Source organism: Salmo trutta, chromosome 21, assembly GCF_901001165.1.
Source record: "Salmo trutta chromosome 21, fSalTru1.1, whole genome shotgun sequence".
NCBI classification, from domain to species: Eukaryota; Metazoa; Chordata; class Actinopteri; order Salmoniformes; family Salmonidae; genus Salmo; species Salmo trutta.
The window spans coordinates 34320536-34327644 of NC_042977.1; the positions used below are offsets into that span (position 1 = coordinate 34320536).

At 43.3% G+C, this 7109-nt stretch overlaps 1 long non-coding RNA gene across 1 annotated transcript; it reads right to left on the bottom strand.

Annotated features, from left to right (window-relative positions):
• Positions 1-4030: 4030 nt before the first annotated feature.
• Positions 4031-6704, bottom strand: LOC115157242 (uncharacterized). Its single transcript, XR_003868406.1, has 2 exons — positions 6600-6704; positions 4031-5964 (listed from the first exon to the last, which is right to left on the bottom strand). It is a non-coding gene; the product is annotated as an uncharacterized LOC115157242 (long non-coding RNA).
• Between the last annotated feature and the right edge of the window lie 405 nt (positions 6705-7109).

The window sequence follows — 7109 nt, forward strand, 5'->3', positions numbered from 1 at the left end:
GCCTATTGTCCTGTAGCCCATCACAGCCTTGTGCAGGTCTACAATTCTATCCCTGATGTCCTTACACAGCTCTCTGGTCTTGGCCATTGTGGAGAGGTTGGAGTCTGTTTGATTGAGTGTGTGGACAGGTGTCTTTTATACAGGTAATGAGTTCAAACAGGTGCAGTTAATACAGGTAATGAGTGGAGAATATGAGGGCTTCTTAAAGAAAAACTAACAGGTCTGTGAGAGCCGGAATTCTTACTGGTTGGTAGGTGATCAAATACTTATGTCATGCAATAAAATGCAAATTAATTACTTAAAAATCATACAATGTGATTCTCTGGATTTTTGTTTTAGATTCTGTCTCTCACAGTTGAAGTGTACCTATGATAAAAATTACAGACCTCTACATGCTTTGTAAGTAGGAAAACCTGCAAAATCGGCAGTGTATCAAATACTTGTTCTCCCCACTGTATATACAGTGGGGGGAAAAAGTATTTGATCCCCTGCTGATTTTGTACGTTTGCCCACTGACAAAGAAATGATCAGTCTATAATTCTAATGGTAGGTTTATTTGAACAGTGAGAGACAGAATAACAACAACAAAAAATCCAGAAAAACGCATGTCAAAAATGTTATAAATTGATTTGCATTTTAATGAGGGAAATAAGTATTTGACCCCTCTGCAAAACATGACTTAGTACTTGGTGGCAAAACCCTTGTTGGCAATCACAGAGGTCAGACGTTTCTTGTAGTTGGCCACCAGGTTTGCACACATCTCAGGAGGGATTTTGTCCCACTCCTCTTTGCAGATCTTCTATAAGAATTTGTTCTTAACTGACTTGCCTAGTTAAATAAAGGTAAAATAAATATCAAAAAGTGAAAGGGTTAAATGAATGTAGTGTTTGTCTTCGAGGTCGTTGTAAGGTTATTCGACGGACGGACGGATGGACGGACGGGGGGAGGGAGAGAGGGATACAGAGAGAGAGACAGTCAGAGACAGACAGAGGGAGAAAAAGACAGACAGCGAGAGGGAGACAGAGAGAGATGGAGAGAGACAGAGAGAGACAGACAGACAGAGGGAGAGAGACAGAGAGAGAGACAGACAGCGGGAGACAGAGGGAGACAGACAGAGAGTGAGACAGACAGACACAGACAGACAGACAGACAGACAGACGGAGGGAGGGAGTCAGAGAGAGAGGGAGAGGGGGGAGGGGAGATGGAGAGGTGGGGGGATGGGGGAGGAAGAGAGAGAATAAAATATAATTGAAAACAGTTTGAGTGCTATAGTATAACCAATCTTTATGCCAGTGTCCCACTTACTGTAAGGCCTTTTCTCACAGAAGGCTGCATCACCCAATTAATACACAGAATGTGAAGTATATCACACGTTCGTTATCATTGGTTAACTACTCCCATTGTCTTTATCCATGCAAAGTGGATTACAAACAGCAACCTGCACCACCTAGACTCTCCACCTAGACTCTCCACTAACAGGTTTATCAACATCCTCCTCCCCAACCTCCTCTTCCTCATCATCACCACCATCATCATCATCACTACCATCATCATCATCATAATCATGGGCAGCAGGTAGCCTAGTGGTTAGTGCTTTGGGCCAGTAACCGGAAGGTTGCTGGATCGATTCCCCGAGCTGACAAGGTAAAATTCTGTTGTTCTGCCCCTGAATAAGTCAGTTAACCCACTGTTCCCCGGGTGCTGAAGATGTGGATGTTGATTATGGCAGCCCCACGCACCTCTCTGATTCAGAGGGGTTGGGTTAAAAGCAGAAGACACATTTCAGTTGTACAACTGACCTTTTGTCATCAGCAACATCATCATCCATCTGTTCATCCTCCTGATAACACACAGACCATGTTTGATTCTCTATCGACCGTGTCATTGATTTCAACAGTCCACAGTTTAAATCCAGAATAATGTTCCCTCTCGTTGTACCCAGATAAGGCTTCAAGCTAAAACCTTACAATCAGGTGTAAGTGTACTGCAAATGAACCTCACACTAAATCATACATTGTCTGTCAACTGTATAGAGTCGTGATGCTTGTAGAGGACATTGCCCTTGTATCTATATCTTCCACACACATAGACTTAATGAAGGTCTTACCAGAGTAGGAGGCAGTAACATGGGCTGACTGTAGGCTTCAACATGGATCCAGTGGTGGTGGATCAGGACTGACACAACTTTGTGTGTGTGTGTGTGTGTGTGTGTGTGTGTGTGTGTGTGTGTGTGTGTGTGTGTGTGTGTGTGTGTGTGTGTGTGTGTGTGTGTGTGTGTGTGTGTGTGTGTGTGTGTGTGTGTGTGCGTGCGTGCGTGCGTGCGTGCGTGCGTGCGTGCGTGCGTGCGTGCGTGCGTGCGTGCGTGCGTGCGTGTGTGAATGTTCAGTAGGTCTGTCTGTAAACACACTGATTAATATTATCGGGGACATAGACTCATCGTTACGCTCTGACCCTGGGTCAGTCTTTTGGTTTTGTGCTCTGGGAAATCATCAAATAAACACTCCAACAAACATGACTTGTGTACTTTGTGTTTCCCAATGTCTAGCTTCCCGAGCAGAGTTTCCCTGCGCCCATTCCCTGACCAGTTAGTCAACACACACTGTGTGTTCAGTTGTCTTTTAGGACCTTCAGGTTTGGTGCCAATTCCATTTCAGTCAATTCGGGGAGTAAACTGAAATTCCAATCCCAAATGTTCCTTAATGCTTTTGCCGTAATGAACACAACCCTGGTTTGTCACATTGAACACAACCCTGGTTTTGCCCTGATGAACACAACCCTGGTAATACTGTAACAGGAACACAGCACCCTCTGTTGGATCCATTGTGTTGGAACAAAATACAAATGTCCTATCTGGAATCCAAACTGAATAATGCTATGTTTGTAATCATGTGGGTAACCAAAAGTACAGCTATCATGCTTGAAAGAAAGTATAGTGTTCAAAAAGCATATTAATAGATTGCTTTTTATAAATAATATTTTGTTGTTGCATTTAACTGCATAAAATGCTGTTATCGATGTTTCCTTAGTATGTGACATCAGAGGTCAGCATGTGGGAGAAGTGGGACCTCAGGATGGCAGACATGTTTCCCAGTAGTAATTACCAGTTGGAGGGCCGTTGAAGTGGATTTCTCCCAGTCGTATGTGGTAAATACCACCTTCCCAATTGGTTACAAACACAGCATAATTAGCTATTAGTGAAACAATAATGAAACAGAAGCACGATGACGTTTATTGTCATTAATCCTGACCCATCTAGCGATTTCTGCTAGATGGGTCAGCTGTAAAGTCAAAATTGGCTATCGTCAAAATGAATGAAAACACAAATTCGCTTTTTGGTCTACATTTAAGGTTAGGGTTAGGCATTAGGGTTAGCATTGTGGTTAAGGTTAGGGTTAGGTTTAAAATCAGATTTTATGACTGTGGCTGTGCCAGCTAGTGACCACTCTGCAGAGCTGCCTCCAGTACATGAGTCATTCCAATAAATGCCAACCTGTGAAGCAGAATGGTTTGACCTTCCAGATCTGTGAACACTTGATTTGATATCCAGAAACAATAGGTCCCTGACTACCTCCAAAGGTGGTCAGGAAGATCTGATCACAATCAGATCACAATGTGTCTTTTAATCATCTACTCCAGTCTAAAAATGTGGGCGCAGTCAGAATGTGTACAAGTGCAGGACAAGGGCGCATGTTATAACCAGGAATAAAGGGGGCTAGACACGCATTGTGTCTGGATATCAATCAAGTGTAAACAGATCTGGACGGTAAACCATTTAAATCATCATTATACCGTCCTCTAAAATCATTGACAGATAGGTCTTTGACTTATGGCATCAGTAACTGTCTTAAAATAAATAAATTCATACTGTATATATGAAAGAATATCGGTCAAATAATCTGCATACATACTGATCAGATCCCGAAACGTACATGTTAGTGCAAGGTGTAAATAAGCACGGCTTGAGTGATATTCAGTTTAGAGTGTTAAAAAATGTTTGACTGGCAGCATAATCAAATATTCAGGAGCAAAGTGGGAATCACATGATATTTTATTTGTGACTGAACAGTGGGGATTAGTAGTACAGTGAATGGGAAGAAATATACGTACAAAAGTCCTTTTCTCTTTTCATGACTGTTGGAATTCCTAAATAAAATGTACAAAATATCGTTGGACCATTTAATTTAGCATTTTCTTATAAGAGCAGGGTTACAGTTATTATCATCATAGTCTAGAAGTAAATAGCAATAATATCTCTATTCTTTCATAATCTTCTAAAGTCACCACATTTTGCCATTTGTAACTCCGTGGAGCAGACAGACCTTTAGTTGCATGAATCAACCGTGTTACTGTAATACAATGACATGACGATATAACAGTGACGGGACAACGCAGCACAACCAATAATAATAAGGCATAGTAAAGCACTCCGGAGTCTACTGCTGGCTGGGCCGTCACAACTAGCTTATTGGTTTGATTCCTAAAAAACACCCATGTGCAGCAGACCTGGGTTCAAATACTATTTCAAATCATTTCAAATACTTTAGTGGTGTGTGATTGAGCTTGCCCGTTGCTATGGAACCAATAGAAAAGTCCCAAAAGTGCAAACCCTGCCAACATGGCACTCGAGGCAGGCTAAAGCAAACACTCAAAAGTATTTTGAAGGTTTAAATAGTATTTTAACCCAGGTCTGGTAGTAGTAGAGTAGGTCAACATAGAGAGTGAAAGCAAACATTGAAGGATGGGTAGTACACCTGTTCAGTAGTCTAAAACAGTTAAAAGCAGGGTTATGCCCCCCCAGGTAAAAGTGACAGGGACTTTATTGGCCTGTGGATCTTTTGTTTTGTGTGTGAGGAGGGCCATTTTATCTTCAACAGAGTGAGGTACGTCATACGTAGGTAGCAGGTATCACCATCGTTGCTTTGATTCAATGGCTAGGCTATGTAACACAGATTCACAGTTCATATGTCACAGACTGGCTGACCAAACCCAACAGAGAAACAGAAAGTAAAAAAATCTAATCAATTGGCAAGAAAGCAAAGCAAACATCCAGACAATACAGACAGAGGTGCTGGTATGGCATTGCTTTAAAGTTGAGAGAGCCACAGGTAGGTAGTGTCAGAGAGGCCGACGACAGACCTATCTTTTGGCACAGAGTTTCCGGTGTCAGGGGTCTTGAGGAAATCTTATTTACAAAATAGTTTAGCAAACAGGAATTTTCTCAACTGATGCCTCGAAGCTGTTTTCGTTATCCATAAAACGCTCAGAAGCATCAACTCAGAAGTCGCAGCTTACAAAATAAAAATGATATTTTTATCTTTTAGCATCGAAAAGGAAGCTTTTATGGAGAACAGTTGTCTCGCAGTCTCTGCTGTGTTTCGCTGGATCCACAATACATAGTCTGTTCATGCCAATGGAACAAGTCATCTGTTCTACACAGTGAGTACTCTGAGGCGGGTGGCAGTTCTCCAAACGAAGGGTATAACCCCATAGGACACCAGTCCTCCTCAAAATCACCCCAAAATTATTCCATCCTTAGAACCCATTAGAATCCTCATCCTGACCATGCAGTTTGATTGGTCCTCCCAGGTCACATGATAGATAAGGTGTCTCCCCCCTCTGACCTGTGGCAGGAAGTTGTCGTGGTAATGACCCACTGCTACAGTTTGGTCAAAGATCATAGGTCACTTCATGGGAGAAAGGGCTTCCGATTGGCTGGGGGGGGGGGGGGGACAGCATGTGAGGAGAGTGTTGTGCTGTCCAGATCAGGGGAGAAGCCAATCCTATGATATTGCTGCTTTAGGCTGCCAATATAAGCATTCTCCAGAACAGAACAGTGATCCGTGTAATCAAGTTATTAGGAGGGACATAGGAGTCCAGAGTCTCCTCTCCTCCATCTCTCAGTCCACTGTCCTCCTCTCCTCTCATCTTCTTCTATCCTCCTGACGATCACAGAGGTTCCTTCTCCTGGAAAGGGAGGGACCAGCATTAAAACACATACAAGCAAGGCACACACACTCACACACATGCACACATGCACACACACACACACACACACACTGAATTTCAGATGTACTCATGTGTGAAATATGTGTAGTTATGAGCCTATAGACAGCAGGTGGCAGTATTGTTCCTTATGTCCTCATACAGAATCAATGCAGAAATGTTCCATTTTAAAACGTATTGCAGAGCCATAATAAAGTAAGTCTTAAACAAAATAATTGGCTGAAAACCATTCAGCTGCAAAGACACAGAGAGAGACTCAAAGACAAAGAAGAGATCTGTGTCTCTGGAAAAACCCCAGACAGACACAGAGAAGGAGAACTGAGCGGTAAAGGGTTGTTAGACCAATCAATAAAACAGAGATGTTTTAAGCAGCCTTAAGGGGATACAAAAAGGTTGGACAACAGAACAGAAGAGGGGTGGAGAGAGAGGGAGAGGGGTGGGATGAGGAGAGGGAAGGAGAGGAGAGGAGAGGGGAGGAGAGGAGAGGAGAGGGGAGGAGAGGGGAGAAGTGGCTGGTTGAAGAGAGGGAGAGTATAGGAAAGGAGAGGAGAGTGGAGGAGAATAGAGGAGAGGAGTGGTGAGGAGAGGAGACCCACCCAGAGCCCAGTGTTCTCTAACTGTCTTCCTGTGGACAGATCTGGGCCTGGGGAGAATCAGGTGGAGCATCACCGGATGGACAGGGAGACAGAAACCTGGTGCATAAGCCCTACATGGAGAGAGAGAGAGAGAGAAAGAGAGAGAGGGCGAGCGAGAGAGCGAGAGAGAGAGAAAGAGAGAGAGAAAGAGAGAGAGAGAAAGAGAGAGAAAGAGAGAGAAAGAGAGAGAACGAGAGAGAAAGAGAGAGAGAGAGAGAGAGAGAGAGAGAAGAGAGAGAGAGAGCGAAAGAGAGAGAGAGAAAGAGAGAGAAAAAGAGATAGAGAGAAAGAGAGAGAAAGAGAGAGAAAGAGAGAGAGAGAGAGAGAGAGAGAGAGAGAGAGAGAGAGAGTGAGAGAGAGAGAGAGAGAGAGAGAGAGAGAGCGAGCATGGTCAATACCACACGAGTATAATCCACAGATACAAGTTAATGCAATAACTTCATCAACCTTTGTCAAACTCAGCCATTAAGA